At 42.4% G+C, this 16,122-nt stretch overlaps 71 non-coding genes across 71 annotated transcripts; all 71 read left to right on the forward strand.

Annotated features, from left to right (window-relative positions):
- The first annotated feature begins 169 nt into the window (after positions 1-169).
- Positions 170-241, forward strand: TRNAE-UUC (transfer RNA glutamic acid (anticodon UUC)). Its single transcript has one exon. It is a non-coding gene; the product is annotated as a tRNA-Glu (tRNA).
- A 117-nt stretch (positions 242-358) lies between these two features.
- Positions 359-430, forward strand: TRNAE-UUC (transfer RNA glutamic acid (anticodon UUC)). Its single transcript has one exon. It is a non-coding gene; the product is annotated as a tRNA-Glu (tRNA).
- A 304-nt stretch (positions 431-734) lies between these two features.
- TRNAE-UUC (transfer RNA glutamic acid (anticodon UUC)) lies at positions 735-806 on the forward strand. Its single transcript has one exon. It is a non-coding gene; the product is annotated as a tRNA-Glu (tRNA).
- A 303-nt stretch (positions 807-1,109) lies between these two features.
- TRNAE-UUC (transfer RNA glutamic acid (anticodon UUC)) lies at positions 1,110-1,181 on the forward strand. Its single transcript has one exon. It is a non-coding gene; the product is annotated as a tRNA-Glu (tRNA).
- Positions 1,182-1,671: 490 nt separating this feature from the next.
- Positions 1,672-1,743, forward strand: TRNAD-AUC (transfer RNA aspartic acid (anticodon AUC)). Its single transcript has one exon. It is a non-coding gene; the product is annotated as a tRNA-Asp (tRNA).
- A 304-nt stretch (positions 1,744-2,047) lies between these two features.
- Positions 2,048-2,119, forward strand: TRNAE-UUC (transfer RNA glutamic acid (anticodon UUC)). The gene has a single exon. It is a non-coding gene; the product is annotated as a tRNA-Glu (tRNA).
- A 117-nt stretch (positions 2,120-2,236) lies between these two features.
- TRNAE-UUC (transfer RNA glutamic acid (anticodon UUC)) lies at positions 2,237-2,308 on the forward strand. The gene has a single exon. It is a non-coding gene; the product is annotated as a tRNA-Glu (tRNA).
- A 304-nt stretch (positions 2,309-2,612) lies between these two features.
- TRNAE-UUC (transfer RNA glutamic acid (anticodon UUC)) lies at positions 2,613-2,684 on the forward strand. The gene has a single exon. It is a non-coding gene; the product is annotated as a tRNA-Glu (tRNA).
- A 116-nt stretch (positions 2,685-2,800) lies between these two features.
- Positions 2,801-2,872, forward strand: TRNAE-UUC (transfer RNA glutamic acid (anticodon UUC)). Its single transcript has one exon. It is a non-coding gene; the product is annotated as a tRNA-Glu (tRNA).
- Positions 2,873-2,987: 115 nt separating this feature from the next.
- Positions 2,988-3,059, forward strand: TRNAE-UUC (transfer RNA glutamic acid (anticodon UUC)). The gene has a single exon. It is a non-coding gene; the product is annotated as a tRNA-Glu (tRNA).
- A 115-nt stretch (positions 3,060-3,174) lies between these two features.
- On the forward strand, positions 3,175-3,246 carry TRNAE-UUC (transfer RNA glutamic acid (anticodon UUC)). Its single transcript has one exon. It is a non-coding gene; the product is annotated as a tRNA-Glu (tRNA).
- A 116-nt stretch (positions 3,247-3,362) lies between these two features.
- TRNAE-UUC (transfer RNA glutamic acid (anticodon UUC)) lies at positions 3,363-3,434 on the forward strand. Its single transcript has one exon. It is a non-coding gene; the product is annotated as a tRNA-Glu (tRNA).
- Positions 3,435-3,550: 116 nt separating this feature from the next.
- On the forward strand, positions 3,551-3,622 carry TRNAE-UUC (transfer RNA glutamic acid (anticodon UUC)). The gene has a single exon. It is a non-coding gene; the product is annotated as a tRNA-Glu (tRNA).
- A 115-nt stretch (positions 3,623-3,737) lies between these two features.
- On the forward strand, positions 3,738-3,809 carry TRNAE-UUC (transfer RNA glutamic acid (anticodon UUC)). The gene has a single exon. It is a non-coding gene; the product is annotated as a tRNA-Glu (tRNA).
- Positions 3,810-3,924: 115 nt separating this feature from the next.
- On the forward strand, positions 3,925-3,996 carry TRNAE-UUC (transfer RNA glutamic acid (anticodon UUC)). Its single transcript has one exon. It is a non-coding gene; the product is annotated as a tRNA-Glu (tRNA).
- Positions 3,997-4,112: 116 nt separating this feature from the next.
- On the forward strand, positions 4,113-4,184 carry TRNAE-UUC (transfer RNA glutamic acid (anticodon UUC)). The gene has a single exon. It is a non-coding gene; the product is annotated as a tRNA-Glu (tRNA).
- Positions 4,185-4,300: 116 nt separating this feature from the next.
- On the forward strand, positions 4,301-4,372 carry TRNAE-UUC (transfer RNA glutamic acid (anticodon UUC)). Its single transcript has one exon. It is a non-coding gene; the product is annotated as a tRNA-Glu (tRNA).
- A 117-nt stretch (positions 4,373-4,489) lies between these two features.
- TRNAE-UUC (transfer RNA glutamic acid (anticodon UUC)) lies at positions 4,490-4,561 on the forward strand. Its single transcript has one exon. It is a non-coding gene; the product is annotated as a tRNA-Glu (tRNA).
- Positions 4,562-4,676: 115 nt separating this feature from the next.
- On the forward strand, positions 4,677-4,748 carry TRNAE-UUC (transfer RNA glutamic acid (anticodon UUC)). The gene has a single exon. It is a non-coding gene; the product is annotated as a tRNA-Glu (tRNA).
- A 116-nt stretch (positions 4,749-4,864) lies between these two features.
- Positions 4,865-4,936, forward strand: TRNAE-UUC (transfer RNA glutamic acid (anticodon UUC)). Its single transcript has one exon. It is a non-coding gene; the product is annotated as a tRNA-Glu (tRNA).
- A 116-nt stretch (positions 4,937-5,052) lies between these two features.
- TRNAE-UUC (transfer RNA glutamic acid (anticodon UUC)) lies at positions 5,053-5,124 on the forward strand. Its single transcript has one exon. It is a non-coding gene; the product is annotated as a tRNA-Glu (tRNA).
- Positions 5,125-5,241: 117 nt separating this feature from the next.
- Positions 5,242-5,313, forward strand: TRNAE-UUC (transfer RNA glutamic acid (anticodon UUC)). The gene has a single exon. It is a non-coding gene; the product is annotated as a tRNA-Glu (tRNA).
- A 116-nt stretch (positions 5,314-5,429) lies between these two features.
- On the forward strand, positions 5,430-5,501 carry TRNAE-UUC (transfer RNA glutamic acid (anticodon UUC)). Its single transcript has one exon. It is a non-coding gene; the product is annotated as a tRNA-Glu (tRNA).
- A 116-nt stretch (positions 5,502-5,617) lies between these two features.
- On the forward strand, positions 5,618-5,689 carry TRNAE-UUC (transfer RNA glutamic acid (anticodon UUC)). The gene has a single exon. It is a non-coding gene; the product is annotated as a tRNA-Glu (tRNA).
- A 116-nt stretch (positions 5,690-5,805) lies between these two features.
- TRNAE-UUC (transfer RNA glutamic acid (anticodon UUC)) lies at positions 5,806-5,877 on the forward strand. Its single transcript has one exon. It is a non-coding gene; the product is annotated as a tRNA-Glu (tRNA).
- A 115-nt stretch (positions 5,878-5,992) lies between these two features.
- Positions 5,993-6,064, forward strand: TRNAE-UUC (transfer RNA glutamic acid (anticodon UUC)). The gene has a single exon. It is a non-coding gene; the product is annotated as a tRNA-Glu (tRNA).
- Positions 6,065-6,180: 116 nt separating this feature from the next.
- Positions 6,181-6,252, forward strand: TRNAE-UUC (transfer RNA glutamic acid (anticodon UUC)). Its single transcript has one exon. It is a non-coding gene; the product is annotated as a tRNA-Glu (tRNA).
- A 116-nt stretch (positions 6,253-6,368) lies between these two features.
- Positions 6,369-6,440, forward strand: TRNAE-UUC (transfer RNA glutamic acid (anticodon UUC)). The gene has a single exon. It is a non-coding gene; the product is annotated as a tRNA-Glu (tRNA).
- Positions 6,441-6,556: 116 nt separating this feature from the next.
- On the forward strand, positions 6,557-6,628 carry TRNAE-UUC (transfer RNA glutamic acid (anticodon UUC)). The gene has a single exon. It is a non-coding gene; the product is annotated as a tRNA-Glu (tRNA).
- A 115-nt stretch (positions 6,629-6,743) lies between these two features.
- TRNAE-UUC (transfer RNA glutamic acid (anticodon UUC)) lies at positions 6,744-6,815 on the forward strand. Its single transcript has one exon. It is a non-coding gene; the product is annotated as a tRNA-Glu (tRNA).
- Positions 6,816-6,930: 115 nt separating this feature from the next.
- TRNAE-UUC (transfer RNA glutamic acid (anticodon UUC)) lies at positions 6,931-7,002 on the forward strand. The gene has a single exon. It is a non-coding gene; the product is annotated as a tRNA-Glu (tRNA).
- Positions 7,003-7,118: 116 nt separating this feature from the next.
- On the forward strand, positions 7,119-7,190 carry TRNAE-UUC (transfer RNA glutamic acid (anticodon UUC)). The gene has a single exon. It is a non-coding gene; the product is annotated as a tRNA-Glu (tRNA).
- Positions 7,191-7,306: 116 nt separating this feature from the next.
- TRNAE-UUC (transfer RNA glutamic acid (anticodon UUC)) lies at positions 7,307-7,378 on the forward strand. The gene has a single exon. It is a non-coding gene; the product is annotated as a tRNA-Glu (tRNA).
- Positions 7,379-7,494: 116 nt separating this feature from the next.
- Positions 7,495-7,566, forward strand: TRNAE-UUC (transfer RNA glutamic acid (anticodon UUC)). The gene has a single exon. It is a non-coding gene; the product is annotated as a tRNA-Glu (tRNA).
- Positions 7,567-7,682: 116 nt separating this feature from the next.
- Positions 7,683-7,754, forward strand: TRNAE-UUC (transfer RNA glutamic acid (anticodon UUC)). Its single transcript has one exon. It is a non-coding gene; the product is annotated as a tRNA-Glu (tRNA).
- Positions 7,755-7,870: 116 nt separating this feature from the next.
- TRNAE-UUC (transfer RNA glutamic acid (anticodon UUC)) lies at positions 7,871-7,942 on the forward strand. Its single transcript has one exon. It is a non-coding gene; the product is annotated as a tRNA-Glu (tRNA).
- A 116-nt stretch (positions 7,943-8,058) lies between these two features.
- TRNAE-UUC (transfer RNA glutamic acid (anticodon UUC)) lies at positions 8,059-8,130 on the forward strand. The gene has a single exon. It is a non-coding gene; the product is annotated as a tRNA-Glu (tRNA).
- Positions 8,131-8,246: 116 nt separating this feature from the next.
- Positions 8,247-8,318, forward strand: TRNAE-UUC (transfer RNA glutamic acid (anticodon UUC)). The gene has a single exon. It is a non-coding gene; the product is annotated as a tRNA-Glu (tRNA).
- Positions 8,319-8,434: 116 nt separating this feature from the next.
- On the forward strand, positions 8,435-8,506 carry TRNAE-UUC (transfer RNA glutamic acid (anticodon UUC)). The gene has a single exon. It is a non-coding gene; the product is annotated as a tRNA-Glu (tRNA).
- Positions 8,507-8,622: 116 nt separating this feature from the next.
- TRNAE-UUC (transfer RNA glutamic acid (anticodon UUC)) lies at positions 8,623-8,694 on the forward strand. Its single transcript has one exon. It is a non-coding gene; the product is annotated as a tRNA-Glu (tRNA).
- Positions 8,695-8,810: 116 nt separating this feature from the next.
- On the forward strand, positions 8,811-8,882 carry TRNAE-UUC (transfer RNA glutamic acid (anticodon UUC)). The gene has a single exon. It is a non-coding gene; the product is annotated as a tRNA-Glu (tRNA).
- Positions 8,883-8,998: 116 nt separating this feature from the next.
- TRNAE-UUC (transfer RNA glutamic acid (anticodon UUC)) lies at positions 8,999-9,070 on the forward strand. The gene has a single exon. It is a non-coding gene; the product is annotated as a tRNA-Glu (tRNA).
- Positions 9,071-9,375: 305 nt separating this feature from the next.
- TRNAE-UUC (transfer RNA glutamic acid (anticodon UUC)) lies at positions 9,376-9,447 on the forward strand. Its single transcript has one exon. It is a non-coding gene; the product is annotated as a tRNA-Glu (tRNA).
- A 116-nt stretch (positions 9,448-9,563) lies between these two features.
- TRNAE-UUC (transfer RNA glutamic acid (anticodon UUC)) lies at positions 9,564-9,635 on the forward strand. The gene has a single exon. It is a non-coding gene; the product is annotated as a tRNA-Glu (tRNA).
- Positions 9,636-9,751: 116 nt separating this feature from the next.
- TRNAE-UUC (transfer RNA glutamic acid (anticodon UUC)) lies at positions 9,752-9,823 on the forward strand. Its single transcript has one exon. It is a non-coding gene; the product is annotated as a tRNA-Glu (tRNA).
- Positions 9,824-9,939: 116 nt separating this feature from the next.
- TRNAE-UUC (transfer RNA glutamic acid (anticodon UUC)) lies at positions 9,940-10,011 on the forward strand. The gene has a single exon. It is a non-coding gene; the product is annotated as a tRNA-Glu (tRNA).
- A 116-nt stretch (positions 10,012-10,127) lies between these two features.
- Positions 10,128-10,199, forward strand: TRNAE-UUC (transfer RNA glutamic acid (anticodon UUC)). The gene has a single exon. It is a non-coding gene; the product is annotated as a tRNA-Glu (tRNA).
- A 116-nt stretch (positions 10,200-10,315) lies between these two features.
- Positions 10,316-10,387, forward strand: TRNAE-UUC (transfer RNA glutamic acid (anticodon UUC)). The gene has a single exon. It is a non-coding gene; the product is annotated as a tRNA-Glu (tRNA).
- A 116-nt stretch (positions 10,388-10,503) lies between these two features.
- On the forward strand, positions 10,504-10,575 carry TRNAE-UUC (transfer RNA glutamic acid (anticodon UUC)). Its single transcript has one exon. It is a non-coding gene; the product is annotated as a tRNA-Glu (tRNA).
- A 305-nt stretch (positions 10,576-10,880) lies between these two features.
- TRNAE-UUC (transfer RNA glutamic acid (anticodon UUC)) lies at positions 10,881-10,952 on the forward strand. Its single transcript has one exon. It is a non-coding gene; the product is annotated as a tRNA-Glu (tRNA).
- Positions 10,953-11,068: 116 nt separating this feature from the next.
- TRNAE-UUC (transfer RNA glutamic acid (anticodon UUC)) lies at positions 11,069-11,140 on the forward strand. The gene has a single exon. It is a non-coding gene; the product is annotated as a tRNA-Glu (tRNA).
- Positions 11,141-11,256: 116 nt separating this feature from the next.
- TRNAE-UUC (transfer RNA glutamic acid (anticodon UUC)) lies at positions 11,257-11,328 on the forward strand. The gene has a single exon. It is a non-coding gene; the product is annotated as a tRNA-Glu (tRNA).
- Positions 11,329-11,632: 304 nt separating this feature from the next.
- On the forward strand, positions 11,633-11,704 carry TRNAE-UUC (transfer RNA glutamic acid (anticodon UUC)). Its single transcript has one exon. It is a non-coding gene; the product is annotated as a tRNA-Glu (tRNA).
- A 116-nt stretch (positions 11,705-11,820) lies between these two features.
- TRNAE-UUC (transfer RNA glutamic acid (anticodon UUC)) lies at positions 11,821-11,892 on the forward strand. Its single transcript has one exon. It is a non-coding gene; the product is annotated as a tRNA-Glu (tRNA).
- Positions 11,893-12,196: 304 nt separating this feature from the next.
- TRNAE-UUC (transfer RNA glutamic acid (anticodon UUC)) lies at positions 12,197-12,268 on the forward strand. Its single transcript has one exon. It is a non-coding gene; the product is annotated as a tRNA-Glu (tRNA).
- Positions 12,269-12,384: 116 nt separating this feature from the next.
- On the forward strand, positions 12,385-12,456 carry TRNAE-UUC (transfer RNA glutamic acid (anticodon UUC)). Its single transcript has one exon. It is a non-coding gene; the product is annotated as a tRNA-Glu (tRNA).
- Positions 12,457-12,761: 305 nt separating this feature from the next.
- Positions 12,762-12,833, forward strand: TRNAE-UUC (transfer RNA glutamic acid (anticodon UUC)). The gene has a single exon. It is a non-coding gene; the product is annotated as a tRNA-Glu (tRNA).
- A 492-nt stretch (positions 12,834-13,325) lies between these two features.
- On the forward strand, positions 13,326-13,397 carry TRNAE-UUC (transfer RNA glutamic acid (anticodon UUC)). Its single transcript has one exon. It is a non-coding gene; the product is annotated as a tRNA-Glu (tRNA).
- Positions 13,398-13,513: 116 nt separating this feature from the next.
- On the forward strand, positions 13,514-13,585 carry TRNAE-UUC (transfer RNA glutamic acid (anticodon UUC)). Its single transcript has one exon. It is a non-coding gene; the product is annotated as a tRNA-Glu (tRNA).
- Positions 13,586-13,701: 116 nt separating this feature from the next.
- TRNAE-UUC (transfer RNA glutamic acid (anticodon UUC)) lies at positions 13,702-13,773 on the forward strand. Its single transcript has one exon. It is a non-coding gene; the product is annotated as a tRNA-Glu (tRNA).
- A 117-nt stretch (positions 13,774-13,890) lies between these two features.
- On the forward strand, positions 13,891-13,962 carry TRNAE-UUC (transfer RNA glutamic acid (anticodon UUC)). Its single transcript has one exon. It is a non-coding gene; the product is annotated as a tRNA-Glu (tRNA).
- A 116-nt stretch (positions 13,963-14,078) lies between these two features.
- On the forward strand, positions 14,079-14,150 carry TRNAE-UUC (transfer RNA glutamic acid (anticodon UUC)). Its single transcript has one exon. It is a non-coding gene; the product is annotated as a tRNA-Glu (tRNA).
- Positions 14,151-14,266: 116 nt separating this feature from the next.
- Positions 14,267-14,338, forward strand: TRNAE-UUC (transfer RNA glutamic acid (anticodon UUC)). Its single transcript has one exon. It is a non-coding gene; the product is annotated as a tRNA-Glu (tRNA).
- Positions 14,339-14,454: 116 nt separating this feature from the next.
- TRNAE-UUC (transfer RNA glutamic acid (anticodon UUC)) lies at positions 14,455-14,526 on the forward strand. The gene has a single exon. It is a non-coding gene; the product is annotated as a tRNA-Glu (tRNA).
- Positions 14,527-14,642: 116 nt separating this feature from the next.
- TRNAE-UUC (transfer RNA glutamic acid (anticodon UUC)) lies at positions 14,643-14,714 on the forward strand. The gene has a single exon. It is a non-coding gene; the product is annotated as a tRNA-Glu (tRNA).
- A 116-nt stretch (positions 14,715-14,830) lies between these two features.
- Positions 14,831-14,902, forward strand: TRNAE-UUC (transfer RNA glutamic acid (anticodon UUC)). Its single transcript has one exon. It is a non-coding gene; the product is annotated as a tRNA-Glu (tRNA).
- Positions 14,903-15,018: 116 nt separating this feature from the next.
- Positions 15,019-15,090, forward strand: TRNAE-UUC (transfer RNA glutamic acid (anticodon UUC)). Its single transcript has one exon. It is a non-coding gene; the product is annotated as a tRNA-Glu (tRNA).
- A 116-nt stretch (positions 15,091-15,206) lies between these two features.
- Positions 15,207-15,278, forward strand: TRNAE-UUC (transfer RNA glutamic acid (anticodon UUC)). The gene has a single exon. It is a non-coding gene; the product is annotated as a tRNA-Glu (tRNA).
- Positions 15,279-15,394: 116 nt separating this feature from the next.
- On the forward strand, positions 15,395-15,466 carry TRNAE-UUC (transfer RNA glutamic acid (anticodon UUC)). Its single transcript has one exon. It is a non-coding gene; the product is annotated as a tRNA-Glu (tRNA).
- Positions 15,467-15,582: 116 nt separating this feature from the next.
- Positions 15,583-15,654, forward strand: TRNAE-UUC (transfer RNA glutamic acid (anticodon UUC)). Its single transcript has one exon. It is a non-coding gene; the product is annotated as a tRNA-Glu (tRNA).
- Positions 15,655-15,958: 304 nt separating this feature from the next.
- Positions 15,959-16,030, forward strand: TRNAE-UUC (transfer RNA glutamic acid (anticodon UUC)). The gene has a single exon. It is a non-coding gene; the product is annotated as a tRNA-Glu (tRNA).
- Positions 16,031-16,122: the final 92 nt, after the last annotated feature.

The raw sequence follows: 16,122 nt of genomic DNA on the forward strand, positions 1-16,122 counted from the left end.
TAGGATATCTGGCTTTCTCCCAGAAGGCCCGGGTTCAATTCCCGGTATCGGAGCTTCTCATTATATATTTTACCAATTGGTTAAATTTTCCTTATCTCGTTTTAAAAAAAAACGGTGTTTTCAAGCCTTATATACGCGCGCATTTGCGAGAGAGTAGCGGCTCCGTTCATCCGATATGGTCTAGTGGCTAGGATATCTGGCTTTCACCCAGAAGGCCCGGGTTCAATTCCCGGTATCGGAGCTTCTCATTATATATTTTACCAATTGGTTAAATTTTCTTTATCTCGTTTTAAAAAAAAAACGGTGTTTTCAAGCCTTATATACGCGCGCATTTGCGAGAGAGTAGCGATCACGTTCATCCGATATGGTCTAGTGGCTAGGATATCTGGCTTTCACCCAGAAGGCCCGGGTTCAATTCCCGGTATCGGAGCTTCTCATTATATATTTTACCAATTGGTTAAATTTTCCTTATCTCGTTTTAAAAAAAAACGGTGTTTTCAAGCCTTATATACGCGCGCATTTGCGAGAGAGTAGCGGCTCCGTTCATCCGATATGGTCTAGTGGCTAGGATATCTGGCTTTCACCAGGAAGGCCCGGGTTCAATTCCCGGTATCGGAGCTTCTCATTATATATTTTACCAATTGGTTAAATTTTCCTTATCTCGTTTTAAAAAAAAACGGTGTTTTCAAGCCTTATATACGCGCGCATTTGCGAGAGAGTAGCGATCACGTTCATCCGATATGGTCTAGTGGCTAGGATATCTGGCTTTCACCCAGAAGGCCCGGGTTCAATTCCCGGTATCGGAGCTTCTCATTATATATTTTACCAATTGGTTAAATTTTCCTTATCTCGTTTAAAAAAAAAACGGTGTTTTCAAGCCTTATATACGCGCGCATTTGCGAGAGAGTAGCGATCACGTTCATCCGATATGGTCTAGTGGCTAGGATATCTGGCTTTCACCCAGAAGGCCCGCGTTCAATTCCCGGTATCGGAGCTTCTCATTATATATTTTACCAATTGGTTAAATTTTCCTTATCTCGTTTAAAAAAAAACGGTGTTTTCAAGCCTTATATACGCGCGCATTTGCGAGAGAGTAGCGATCACGTACATCCGATATGGTCTAGTGGCTAGGATATCTGGCTTTCACCCAGAAGGCCCGGGTTCAATTCCCGGTATCGGAGCTTCTCATTATATATTTTACCAATTGGTTAAATTTTCCTTATCTCGTTTTAAAAAAAAACGGTGTTTTCAAGCCTTATGAACAGGCGCATTTGCGAGAGAGTAGCAATTACTTTCATTCGATATGGTCAAGTGGCTAGGATATCTGGCTTTCACCCAGAAGGCCCGGGTTCGATTCCCGGTATCGGAGCTTCTCATTATATATTTTACCAATTGGTTAAATTTTCCTTATCTCGTTTTAAAAAAACCGGTGTTTTCAAGCCTTATGAACACGCGCATTTGCGAGAGAGTAGCAATTACATTCATCCGATATGGTCTAGTGGCTAGGATAACTGGCTTTCACCCTGAAGGCCCGGGTTCGATTCCCGGTATCGGAGCTTCTCATTATTTATTATACCAATTGGTTAAATTTTCCTTATCTCGTTTTAAAAAAAACGGTGTTTTCAAGCCTTATGAACACGCGCATTTTCCAGAGAGTACCAATTAATTTCATCCGATATGGTCTAGAGGCTAGGACATATGGTTATCACCCAGAGGGCCCGGGTTCGATTCCCGGTATCGGAGCTTCTCATTATATATTTTACCAATTGGTTAAATTTTCCTTATCTCGTTTAAAAAAAAAACGGTGTTTTCAAGCCTTATATACGCGCGCATTTGCGAGAGAGTAGCGATCACGTTCATCCGATATGGTCTAGTGGCTAGGATATCTGGCTTTCTCCCAGAAGGCCCGGGTTCAATTCCCGGTATCGGAGCTTCTCATTATATATTTTACCAATTGGTTAAATTTTCCTTATCTCGTTTTAAAAAAAAACGGTGTTTTCAAGCCTTATATACGCGCGCATTTGCGAGAGAGTAGCGGCTCCGTTCATCCGATATGGTCTAGTGGCTAGGATATCTGGCTTTCACCCAGAAGGCCCGGGTTCAATTCCCGGTATCGGAGCTTCTCATTATATATTTTACCAATTGGTTAAATTTTCTTTATCTCGTTTTAAAAAAAAAACGGTGTTTTCAAGCCTTATATACGCGCGCATTTGCGAGAGAGTAGCGATCACGTTCATCCGATATGGTCTAGTGGCTAGGATATCTGGCTTTCACCCAGAAGGCCCGGGTTCAATTCCCGGTATCGGAGCTTCTCATTATATATTTTACCAATTGGTTAAATTTTCCTTATCTCGTTTTAAAAAAAAACGGTGTTTTCAAGCCTTATATACGCGCGCATTTGCGAGAGAGTAGCGGCTCCGTTCATCCGATATGGTCTAGTGGCTAGGATATCTGGCTTTCACCAGGAAGGCCCGGGTTCAATTCCCGGTATCGGAGCTTCTCATTATATATTTTACCAATTGGTTAAATTTTCCTTATCTCGTTTTAAAAAAAAACGGTGTTTTCAAGCCTTATATACGCGCGCATTTGCGAGAGAGTAGCGATCACGTTCATCCGATATGGTCTAGTGGCTAGGATATCTGGCTTTCACCCAGAAGGCCCGGGTTCAATTCCCGGTATCGGAGCTTCTCATTATATATTTTACCAATTGGTTAAATTTTCCTTATCTCGTTTAAAAAAAAAACGGTGTTTTCAAGCCTTATATACGCGCGCATTTGCGAGAGAGTAGCGATCACGTTCATCCGATATGGTCTAGTGGCTAGGATATCTGGCTTTCACCCAGAAGGCCCGGGTTCAATTCCCGGTATCGGAGCTTCTCATTATATATTTTACCAATTGGTTAAATTTTCCTTATCTCGTTTAAAAAAAAACGGTGTTTTCAAGCCTTATATACGCGCGCATTTGCGAGAGAGTAGCGATCACGTACATCCGATATGGTCTAGTGGCTAGGATATCTGGCTTTCACCCAGAAGGCCCGGGTTCAATTCCCGGTATCGGAGCTTCTCATTATATATTTTACCAATTGGTTAAATTTTCCTTATCTCGTTTTAAAAAAAACGGTGTTTTCAAGCCTTATATACGCGCGCATTTGCGAGAGAGTAGCGATCACGTTCATCCGATATGGTCTAGTGGCTAGGATATCTGGCTTTCACCCAGAAGGCCCGGGTTCAATTCCCGGTATCGGAGCTTCTCATTATATATTTTACCAATTGGTTAAATTTTCCTTATCTCGTTTAAAAAAAAACCGGTGTTTTCAAGCCTTATATACGCGCGCATTTGCGAGAGAGTAGCGATCACGTTCATCCGATATGGTCTAGTGGCTAGGATATCTGGCTTTCACCCAGAAGGCCCGGGTTCAATTCCCGGTATCGGAGCTTCTCATTATATATTTTACCAATTGGTTAAATTTTCCTTATCTCGTTTAAAAAAAAAACGGTGTTTTCAAGCCTTATATACGCGCGCATTTGCGAGAGAGTAGCGATCACGTTCATCCGATATGGTCTAGTGGCTAGGATATCTGGCTTTCACCCAGAAGGCCCGGGTTCAATTCCCGGTATCGGAGCTTCTCATTATATATTTTACCAATTGGTTAAATTTTCCTTATCTCGTTTAAAAAAAAACGGTGTTTTCAAGCCTTATATACGCGCGCATTTGCGAGAGAGTAGCGATCACGTTCATCCGATATGGTCTAGTGGCTAGGATATCTGGCTTTCACCCAGAAGGCCCGGGTTCAATTCCCGGTATCGGAGCTTCTCATTATATATTTTACCAATTGGTTAAATTTTCCTTATCTCGTTTTAAAAAAAACGGTGTTTTCAAGCCTTATATACGCGCGCATTTGCGAGAGAGTAGCGGCTCCGTTCATCCGATATGGTCTAGTGGCTAGGATATCTGGCTTTCACCCAGAAGGCCCGGGTTCAATTCCCGGTATCGGAGCTTCTCATTATATATTTTACCAATTGGTTAAATTTTCCTTATCTCGTTTTAAAAAAAAACGGTGTTTTCAAGCCTTATATACGCGCGCATTTGCGAGAGAGTAGCGGCTCCGTTCATCCGATATGGTCTAGTGGCTAGGATATCTGGCTTTCACCCAGAAGGCCCGGGTTCAATTCCCGGTATCGGAGCTTCTCATTATATATTTTACCAATTGGTTAAATTTTCCTTATCTCGTTTTAAAAAAAAACGGTGTTTTCAAGCCTTATATACGCGCGCATTTGCGAGAGAGTAGCGGCTCCGTTCATCCGATATGGTCTAGTGGCTAGGATATCTGGCTTTCACCCAGAAGGCCCGGGTTCAATTCCCGGTATCGGAGCTTCTCATTATATATTTTACCAATTGGTTAAATTTTCCTTATCTCGTTTTAAAAAAAAAACGGTGTTTTCAAGCCTTATATACGCGCGCATTTGCGAGAGAGTAGCGGCTCCGTTCATCCGATATGGTCTAGTGGCTAGGATATCTGGCTTTCACCCAGAAGGCCCGGGTTCAATTCCCGGTATCGGAGCTTCTCATTATATATTTTACCAATTGGTTAAATTTTCCTTATCTCGTTTTAAAAAAAACGGTGTTTTCAAGCCTTATATACGCGCGCATTTGCGAGAGAGTAGCGGCTCCGTTCATCCGATATGGTCTAGTGGCTAGGATATCTGGCTTTCACCCAGAAGGCCCGGGTTCAATTCCCGGTATCGGAGCTTCTCATTATATATTTTACCAATTGGTTAAATTTTCCTTATCTCGTTTTAAAAAAAAACGGTGTTTTCAAGCCTTATATACGCGCGCATTTGCGAGAGAGTAGCGGCTCCGTTCATCCGATATGGTCTAGTGGCTAGGATATCTGGCTTTCACCCAGAAGGCCCGGGTTCAATTCCCGGTATCGGAGCTTCTCATTATATATTTTACCAATTGGTTAAATTTTCCTTATCTCGTTTTAAAAAAAAACGGTGTTTTCAAGCCTTATATACGCGCGCATTTGCGAGAGAGTAGCGGCTCCGTTCATCCGATATGGTCTAGTGGCTAGGATATCTGGCTTTCACCCAGAAGGCCCGGGTTCAATTCCCGGTATCGGAGCTTCTCATTATATATTTTACCAATTGGTTAAATTTTCCTTATCTCGTTTTAAAAAAAAAACGGTGTTTTCAAGCCTTATATACGCGCGCATTTGCGAGAGAGTAGCGGCTCCGTTCATCCGATATGGTCTAGTGGCTAGGATATCTGGCTTTCACCCAGAAGGCCCGGGTTCAATTCCCGGTATCGGAGCTTCTCATTATATATTTTACCAATTGGTTAAATTTTCCTTATCTCGTTTTAAAAAAAAACGGTGTTTTCAAGCCTTATATACGCGCGCATTTGCGAGAGAGTAGCGGCTCCGTTCATCCGATATGGTCTAGTGGCTAGGATATCTGGCTTTCACCCAGAAGGCCCGGGTTCAATTCCCGGTATCGGAGCTTCTCATTATATATTTTACCAATTGGTTAAATTTTCCTTATCTCGTTTTAAAAAAAAACGGTGTTTTCAAGCCTTATATACGCGCGCATTTGCGAGAGAGTAGCGATCACGTTCATCCGATATGGTCTAGTGGCTAGGATATCTGGCTTTCACCCAGAAGGCCCGGGTTCAATTCCCGGTATCGGAGCTTCTCATTATATATTTTACCAATTGGTTAAATTTTCCTTATCTCGTTTTAAAAAAAAACGGTGTTTTCAAGCCTTATATACGCGCGCATTTGCGAGAGAGTAGCGATCACGTTCATCCGATATGGTCTAGTGGCTAGGATATCTGGCTTTCACCCAGAAGGCCCGGGTTCAATTCCCGGTATCGGAGCTTCTCATTATATATTTTACCAATTGGTTAAATTTTCCTTATCTCGTTTTAAAAAAAACGGTGTTTTCAAGCCTTATATACGCGCGCATTTGCGAGAGAGTAGCGGCTCCGTTCATCCGATATGGTCTAGTGGCTAGGATATCTGGCTTTCACCCAGAAGGCCCGGGTTCAATTCCCGGTATCGGAGCTTCTCATTATATATTTTACCAATTGGTTAAATTTTCCTTATCTCGTTTTAAAAAAAAACGGTGTTTTCAAGCCTTATATACGCGCGCATTTGCGAGAGAGTAGCGATCACGTTCATCCGATATGGTCTAGTGGCTAGGATATCTGGCTTTCACCCAGAAGGCCCGGGTTCAATTCCCGGTATCGGAGCTTCTCATTATATATTTTACCAATTGGTTAAATTTTCCTTATCTCGTTTAAAAAAAAACCGGTGTTTTCAAGCCTTATATACGCGCGCATTTGCGAGAGAGTAGCGATCACGTTCATCCGATATGGTCTAGTGGCTAGGATATCTGGCTTTCACCCAGAAGGCCCGGGTTCAATTCCCGGTATCGGAGCTTCTCATTCTATATTTTACCAATTGGTTAAATTTTCCTTATCTCGTTTAAAAAAAAAACGGTGTTTTCAAGCCTTATATACGCGCGCATTTGCGAGAGAGTAGCGATCACGTTCATCCGATATGGTCTAGTGGCTAGGATATCTGGCTTTCACCCAGAAGGCCCGGGTTCAATTCCCGGTATCGGAGCTTCTCATTATATATTTTACCAATTGGTTAAATTTTCCTTATCTCGTTTAAAAAAAAACGGTGTTTTCAAGCCTTATATACGCGCGCATTTGCGAGAGAGTAGCGATCACGTTCATCCGATATGGTCTAGTGGCTAGGATATCTGGCTTTCACCCAGAAGGCCCGGGTTCAATTCCCGGTATCGGAGCTTCTCATTATATATTTTACCAATTGGTTAAATTTTCCTTATCTCGTTTTAAAAAAAACGGTGTTTTCAAGCCTTATATACGCGCGCATTTGCGAGAGAGTAGCGGCTCCGTTCATCCGATATGGTCTAGTGGCTAGGATATCTGGCTTTCACCCAGAAGGCCCGGGTTCAATTCCCGGTATCGGAGCTTCTCATTATATATTTTACCAATTGGTTAAATTTTCCTTATCTCGTTTTAAAAAAAAACGGTGTTTTCAAGCCTTATATACGCGCGCATTTGCGAGAGAGTAGCGGCTCCGTTCATCCGATATGGTCTAGTGGCTAGGATATCTGGCTTTCACCCAGAAGGCCCGGGTTCAATTCCCGGTATCGGAGCTTCTCATTATATATTTTACCAATTGGTTAAATTTTCCTTATCTCGTTTTAAAAAAAAACGGTGTTTTCAAGCCTTATATACGCGCGCATTTGCGAGAGAGTAGCGGCTCCGTTCATCCGATATGGTCTAGTGGCTAGGATATCTGGCTTTCACCCAGAAGGCCCGGGTTCAATTCCCGGTATCGGAGCTTCTCATTATATATTTTACCAATTGGTTAAATTTTCCTTATCTCGTTTTAAAAAAAAACGGTGTTTTCAAGCCTTATATACGCACGCATTTGCGAGAGAGTAGCGGCTCCGTTCATCCGATATGGTCTAGTGGCTAGGATATCTGGCTTTCACCCAGAAGGCCCGGGTTCAATTCCCGGTATCGGAGCTTCTCATTATATATTTTACCAATTGGTTAAATTTTCCTTATCTCGTTTTAAAAAAAAACGGTGTTTTCAAGCCTTATATACGCGCGCATTTGCGAGAGAGTAGCGGCTCCGTTCATCCGATATGGTCTAGTGGCTAGGATATCTGGCTTTCACCCAGAAGGCCCGGGTTCAATTCCCGGTATCGGAGCTTCTCATTATATATTTTACCAATTGGTTAAATTTTCCTTATCTCGTTTTAAAAAAAAACGGTGTTTTCAAGCCTTATATACGCGCGCATTTGCGAGAGAGAAGCGATCACGTTCATCCGATATGGTCTAGTGGCTAGGATATCTGGCTTTCACCCAGAAGGCCCGGGTTCAATTCCCGGTATCGGAGCTTCTCATTATATATTTTACCAATTGGTTAAATTTTCCTTATCTCGTTTTAAAAAAAAACGGTGTTTTCAAGCCTTATATACGCGCGCATTTGCGAGAGAGTAGCGATCACGTTCATCCGATATGGTCTAGTGGCTAGGATATCTGGCTTTCACCCAGAAGGCCCGGGTTCAATTCCCGGTATCGGAGCTTCTCATTATATATTTTACCAATTGGTTAAATTTTCCTTATCTCGTTTTAAAAAAAAACGGTGTTTTCAAGCCTTATATACGCGCGCATTTGCGAGAGAGTAGCGACAACGTTCATCCGGTATGGTCTAGTGGCTAGGATATCTGGCTTTCACCCAGAAGGCCCGGGTTCAATTCCCGGTATCGGAGCTTCTCATTATATATTTTACCAATTGGTTAAATTTTCCTTATCTCGTTTTAAAAAAAAACGGTGTTTTCAAGCCTTATATACGCGCGCATTTGCGAGAGAGTAGCGGCTCCGTTCATCCGATATGGTCTAGTGGCTAGGATATCTGGCTTTCACCCAGAAGGCCCGGGTTCAATTCCCGGTATCGGAGCTTCTCATTATATATTTTACCAATTGGTTAAATTTTCCTTATCTCGTTTTAAAAAAAAACGGTGTTTTCAAGCCTTATATACGCGCGCATTTGCGAGAGAGTAGCGATCACGTTCATCCGATATGGTCTAGTGGCTAGGATATCTGGCTTTCACCCAGAAGGCCCGGGTTCAATTCCCGGTATCGGAGCTTCTCATTATATATTTTACCAATTGGTTAAATTTTCCTTATCTCGTTTAAAAAAAAACCGGTGTTTTCAAGCCTTATATACGCGCGCATTTGCGAGAGAGTAGCGATCACGTTCATCCGATATGGTCTAGTGGCTAGGATATCTGGCTTTCACCCAGAAGGCCCGGGTTCAATTCCCGGTATCGGAGCTTCTCATTATATATTTTACCAATTGGTTAAATTTTCCTTATCTCGTTTTAAAAAAAAACGGTGTTTTCAAGCCTTATATACGCGCGCATTTGCGAGAGAGTAGCGGCTCCGTTCATCCGATATGGTCTAGTGGCTAGGATATCTGGCTTTCACCCAGAAGGCCCGGGTTCAATTCCCGGTATCGGAGCTTCTCATTATATATTTTACCAATTGGTTAAATTTTCCTTATCTCGTTTTAAAAAAAAACGGTGTTTTCAAGCCTTATATACGCGCGCATTTGCGAGAGAGTAGCGGCTCCGTTCATCCGATATGGTCTAGTGTCTAGGATATCTGGCTTTTACCCAGAAGGCCCGGGTTCAATTCCCGGTATCGGAGCTTCTCATTATATATTTTACCAATTGGTTAAATTTTCCTTATCTCGTTTTAAAAAAAAAACGGTGTTTTCAAGCCTTATATACGCGCGCATTTGCGAGAGAGAAGCGATCACGTTCATCCGATATGGTCTAGTGGCTAGGATATCTGGCTTTCACCCAGAAGGCCCGGGTTCAATTCCCGGTATCGGAGCTTCTCATTATATATTTTACCAATTGGTTAAATTTTCCTTATCTCGTTTTAAAAAAAAACGGTGTTTTCAAGCCTTATATACGCGCGCATTTGCGAGAGAGTAGCGATCACGTTCATCCGATATGGTCTAGTGGCTAGGATATCTGGCTTTCACCCAGAAGGCCCGGGTTCAATTCCCGGTATCGGAGCTTCTCATTATATATTTTACCAATTGGTTAAATTTTCCTTATCTCGTTTTAAAAAAAAACGGTGTTTTCAAGCCTTATATACGCGCGCATTTGCGAGAGAGTAGCGACCACGTTCATCCGGTATGGTCTAGTGGCTAGGATATCTGGCTTTCACCCAGAAGGCCCGGGTTCAATTCCCGGTATCGGAGCTTCTCATTATATATTTTACCAATTGGTTAAATTTTCCTTATCTCGTTTTAAAAAAAAACGGTGTTTTCAAGCCTTATATACGCGCGCATTTGCGAGAGAGTAGCGGCTCCGTTCATCCGATATGGTCTAGTGGCTAGGATATCTGGCTTTCACCCAGAAGGCCCGGGTTCAATTCCCGGTATCGGAGCTTCTCATTATATATTTTACCAATTGGTTAAATTTTCCTTATCTCGTTTTAAAAAAAAACGGTGTTTTCAAGCCTTATATACGCGCGCATTTGCGAGAGAGTAGCGATCACGTTCATCCGATATGGTCTAGTGGCTAGGATATCTGGCTTTCACCCAGAAGGCCCGGGTTCAATTCCCGGTATCGGAGCTTCTCATTATATATTTTACCAATTGGTTAAATTTTCCTTATCTCGTTTAAAAAAAAACCGGTGTTTTCAAGCCTTATATACGCGCGCATTTGCGAGAGAGTAGCGATCACGTTCATCCGATATGGTCTAGTGGCTAGGATATCTGGCTTTCACCCAGAAGGCCCGGGTTCAATTCCCGGTATCGGAGCTTCTCATTATATATTTTACCAATTGGTTAAATTTTCCTTATCTCGTTTTAAAAAAAAACGGTGTTTTCAAGCCTTATATACGCGCGCATTTGCGAGAGAGTAGCGGCTCCGTTCATCCGATATGGTCTAGTGGCTAGGATATCTGGCTTTCACCCAGAAGGCCCGGGTTCAATTCCCGGTATCGGAGCTTCTCATTATATATTTTACCAATTGGTTAAATTTTCCTTATCTCGTTTTAAAAAAAAACGGTGTTTTCAAGCCTTATATACGCGCGCATTTGCGAGAGAGTAGCGGCTCCGTTCATCCGATATGGTCTAGTGTCTAGGATATCTGGCTTTTACCCAGAAGGCCCGGGTTCAATTCCCGGTATCGGAGCTTCTCATTATATATTTTACCAATTGGTTAAATTTTCCTTATCTCGTTTTAAAAAAAAAACGGTGTTTTCAAGCCTTATATACGCGCGCATTTGCGAGAGAGTAGCGGCTCCGTTCATCCGATATGGTCTAGTGGCTAGGATATCTGGCTTTCACCCAGAAGGCCCGGGTTCAATTCCCGGTATCGGAGCTTCTCATAATATATTTTACCAATTGGTTAAATTTTCCTTATCTCGTTTTAAAAAAAAACGGTGTTTTCAAGCCTTATATACGCGCGCATTTGCGAGAGAGTAGCGATCACGTTCATCCGATATGGTCTAGTGGCTAGGATATCTGGCTTTCACCCAGAAGGCCCGGGTTCAATTCCCGGTATCGGAGCTTCTCATTATATATTTTACCAATTGGTTAAATTTTCCTTATCTCGTTTTAAAAAAAAACGGTGTTTTCAAGCCTTATATACGCGCGCATTTGCGAGAGAGTAGCGATCACGTTCATCCGATATGGTCTAGTGGCTAGGATATCTGGCTTTCACCCAGAAGGCCCGGGTTCAATTCCCGGTATCGGAGCTTCTCATTATATATTTTACCAATTGGTTAAATTTTCCTTATCTCGTTTTAAAAAAAAACGGTGTTTTCAAGCCTTATATACGCGCGCATTTGCGAGAGAGTAGCGATCACGTTCATCCGATATGTTCTAGTGGCTAGGATATCTGGCTTTCACCCAGAAGGCCCGGGTTCAATTCCCGGTATCGGAGCTTCTCATTATATATTTTACCAATTGGTTAAATTTTCCTTATCTCGTTTTAAAAAAAAACGGTGTTTTCAAGCCTTATATACGCGCGCATTTGCGAGAGAGTAGCGATCACGTTCATCCGATATGGTCTAGTGGCTAGGATATCTGGCTTTCACCCAGAAGGCCCGGGTTCAATTCCCGGTATCGGAGCTTCTCATTATATATTTTACCAATTGGTTAAATTTTCCTTATCTCGTTTTAAAAAAAAACGGTGTTTTCAAGCCTTATATACGCGCGCATTTGCGAGAGAGTAGCGATCACGTTCATCCGATATGGTCTAGTGGCTAGGATATCTGGCTTTCACCCAGAAGGCCCGGGTTCAATTCCCGGTATCGGAGCTTCTCATTATATATTTTACCAATTGGTTAAATTTTCCTTATCTCGTTTTAAAAAAAAACGGTGTTTTCAAGCCTTATATACGCGCGCATTTGCGAGAGAGTAGCGATCACGTTCATCCGATATGTTCTAGTGGCTAGGATATCTGGCTTTCACCCAGAAGGCCCGGGTTCAATTCCCGGTATCGGAGCTTCTCATTATATATTTTACCAATTGGTTAAATTTTCCTTATCTCGTTTTAAAAAAAAACGGTGTTTTCAAGCCTTATATACGCGCGCATTTGCGAGAGAGTAGCGATCACGTTCATCCGATATGGTCTAGTGGCTAGGATATCTGGCTTTCACCCAGAAGGCCCGGGTTCAATTCCCGGTATCGGAGCTTCTCATTATATATTTTACCAATTATTTAAATTTTCCTTATCTCGTTTAAAAAAAAAACGGTGTTTTCAAGCCTTATATACGCGCGCATTTGCGAGAGAGTAGCGGCTCCGTTCATCCGATATGGTCTAGTGGCTAGGATATCTGGCTTTCACCCAGAAGGCCCGGGTTCAATTCCCGGTATCGGAGCTTCTCATTATATATTTTACCAATTGGTTAAATTTTCCTTATCTCGTTTTAAAAAAAAACGGTGTTTTCAAGCCTTATATACGCGCGCATTTGCGAGAGAGTAGCGGCTCCGTTCATCCGATATGGTCTAGTGTCTAGGATATCTGGCTTTTACCCAGAAGGCCCGGGTTCAATTCCCGGTATCGGAGCTTCTCATTATATATTTTACCAATTGGTTAAATTTTCCTTATCTCGTTTTAAAAAAAAAACGGTGTTTTCAAGCCTTATATACGCGCGCATTTGCGAGAGAGTAGCGGCTCCGTTCATCCGATATGGTCTAGTGGCTAGGATATCTGGCTTTCACCCAGAAGGCCCGGGTTCAATTCCCGGTATCGGAGCTTCTCATAATATATTTTACCAATTGGTTAAATTTTCCTTATCTCGTTTTAAAAAAAAACGGTGTTTTCAAGCCTTATATACGCGCGCATTTGCGAGAGAGTAGCGATCACGTTCATCCGAAATGGTCTAGTGGCTAGGATATCTGGCTTTCACCCAGAAGGCCCGGGTTCAATTCCCGGTATCGGAGCTTCTCATTATATATTTTACCAATTGGTTAAATTTTCCTTATCTCGTTTTAAAAAAAAACGGTGTTTTCAAGCCTTATATACGCGCGCATTTGCGAGAGAGTAGCGATCACGTTCATCCGATATGGTCTAGTGGCTAGGATATCTGGCTTTCACCCAGAAGGCTCGGGTTCAATTCCCGGTATTGGAGCTTCTCATTATATATTTTACCAATTGGTTAAATTTTCCTTATCTCGTTTTAAAAAAAAACGGTGTTTTCAAGCCTTATATACGCGCGCATTTGCGAGAGAGTAGCGATCACGTTCATCCGATATGGTCTAGTGGCTAGGATATCTGGCTTTCACCCAGAAGGCCCGGGTTCAATTCCCGGTATCGGAGCTTCTCATTATATATTTTACCAATTGGTTAAATTTTCCTTATCTCGTTTTAAAAAAAAACGGTGTTTTCAAGCCTTATATACGCGCGCATTTGCGAGAGAGTAGCGGCTCCGTTCATCCGATATGGTCTAGTGGCTAGGATATCTGGCTTTCACCCAGAAGGCCCGGGTTCAATTCCCGGTATCGGAGCTTCTCATTATATATTTTACCAATTGGTTAAATTTTCCTTATCTCGTTTTAAAAAAAAACGGTGTTTTCAAGCCTTATATACGCGCGCATTTGCGAGAGAGTAGCGGCTCCGTTCATCCGATATGGTCTAGTGGCTAGGATATCTGGCTTTCACCCAGAAGGCCCGGGTTCAATTCCCGGTATCGGAGCTTCTCATTATATATTTTACCAATTGGTTAAATTTTCCTTATCTCGTTTTAAAAAAAAAACGGTGTTTTCAAGCCTTATATACGCGCGCATTTGCGAGAGAGTAGCGGCTCCGTTCATCCGATATGGTCTAGTGGCTAGGATATCTGGCTTTCACCCAGAAGGCCCGGGTTCAATTCCCGGTATCGGAGCTTCTCATTATATATTTTACCAATTGGTTAAATTTTCCTTATCTCGTTTTAAAAAAAAACGGTGTTTTCAAGCCTTATATACGCGCGCATTTGCGAGAGAGTAGCGGCTCCGTTCATCCGATATGGTCTAGTGGCTAGGATATCTGGCTTTCACCCAGAAGGCCCGGGTTCAATTCCCGGTATCGGAGCTTCTCATTATATATTTTACCAATTGGTTAAATTTTCCTTATCTCGTTTTAAAAAAAAACGGTGTTTTCAAGCCTTATATACGCGCGCATTTGCGAGAGAGTAGCGGCCCCGTTCATCCGATATGGTCTAGTGGCTAGGATATCTGGCTTTCACCCAGAAGGCCCGGGTTCAATTCCCGGTATCGGAGCTTCTCATTATATATTTTACCAATTGGTTAAATTTTCCTTATCTCGTTTTAAAAAAAAACGGTGTTTTCAAGCCTTATATACGCGCGCATTTGCGAGAGAGTAGCGGCTCCGTTCATCCGATATGGTCTAGTGGCTAGGATATCTGGCTTTCACCCAGAAGGCCCGGGTTCAATTCCCGGTATCGGAGCTTCTCATTATATATTTTACCAATTGGTTAAATTTTCCTTATCTCGTTTTAAAAAAAAACGGTGTTTTCAAGCCTTATATACGCGCGCATTTGCGAGAGAGTAGCGGCCCCGTTCATCCGATATGGTCTAGTGGCTAGGATATCTGGCTTTCACCCAGAAGGCCCGGGTTCAATTCCCGGTATCGGAGCTTCTCATTATATATTTTACCAATTGGTTAAATTTTCCTTATCTCGTTTTAAAAAAAAACGGTGTTTTCAAGCCTTATAAACGCGCGCATTTGCGAGAGAGTAGCGGCTCCGTTCATCCGATATGGTCTAGTGGCTAGGATATCTGGCTTTCACCCAGAAGGCCCGGGTTCAATTCCCGGTATCGGAGCTTCTCATTATATATTTTACCAATTGGTTAAATTTTCCTTATCTCGTTTTAAAAAAAAACGGTGTTTTCAAGCCTTATATACGCGCGCATTTGCGAGAGAGTAGCGGCTCCGTTCATCCGATATGGTCTAGTGGCTAGGATATCTGGCTTTCACCCAGAAGGCCCGGGTTCAATTCCCGGTATCGGAGCTTCTCATTATATATTTTACCAATTGGTTAAATTTTCCTTATCTCGTTTTAAAAAAAAACGGTGTTTTCAAGCCTTATATACGCGCGCATTTGCGAGAGAGTAGCGGCTCCGTTCATCCGATATGGTCTAGTGGCTAGGATATCTGGCTTTCACCCAGAAGGCCCGGGTTCAATTCCCGGTATCGGAGCTTCTCATTATATATTTTACCAATTGGTTAAATTTTCCTTATCTCGTTTTAAAAAAAAACGGTGTTTTCAAGCCTTATATACGCGCGCATTTGCGAGAGAGTAGCGGCTCCGTTCATCCGATATGGTCTAGTGGCTAGGATATCTGGCTTTCACCCAGAAGGCCCGGGTTCAATTCCCGGTATCGGAGCTTCTCATTATATATTTTACCAATTGGTTAAATTTTCCTTATCTCGTTTTAAAAAAGAACGGTGTTTTCAAGCCTTATATACGCGCGCATTTGCGAGAGAGTAGCGGCTCCGTTCATCCGATATGGTCTAGTGGCTAGGATATCTGGCTTTCACCCAGAAGGCCCGGGTTCAATTCCCGGTATCGGAGCTTCTCATTATATATTTTACCAATTGGTTAAATTTTCCTTATCTCGTTTTAAAAAAAAACGGTGTTTTCAAGCCTTATATACGCGCGCATTTGCGAGAGAGTAGCGGCTCCGTTCATCCGATATGGTCTAGTGGCTAGGATATCTTACTTTCACCCAGAAGGCCCGGGTTCAATTCCCGGTATCGGAGCTTCTCATTATATATTTTACCAATTGGTTAAATTTTCCTTATCTCGTTTTAAAAAAAAACGGTGTTTTCAAGCCTTATATACGCGCGCATTTGCGAGAGAGTAGCGGCTCCGTTCATCCGATATGGTCTAGTGGCTAGGATATCTGGCTTTCACCCAGAAGGCCCGGGTTCAATTCCCGGTATCGGAGCTTCTCATTATATATTTTACCAATTGGTTAAATTTTCCTTATCTCGTTTTAAAAAAAAACGGTGTTTTCAAGCCTTATATACGCGCGCATTT

Source organism: Leiobunum rupestre, chromosome 1, assembly GCF_980474605.1.
Source record: "Leiobunum rupestre chromosome 1, qqLeiRupe1.1.hap1, whole genome shotgun sequence".
Taxonomy (NCBI): domain Eukaryota; kingdom Metazoa; phylum Arthropoda; class Arachnida; order Opiliones; family Sclerosomatidae; genus Leiobunum; species Leiobunum rupestre.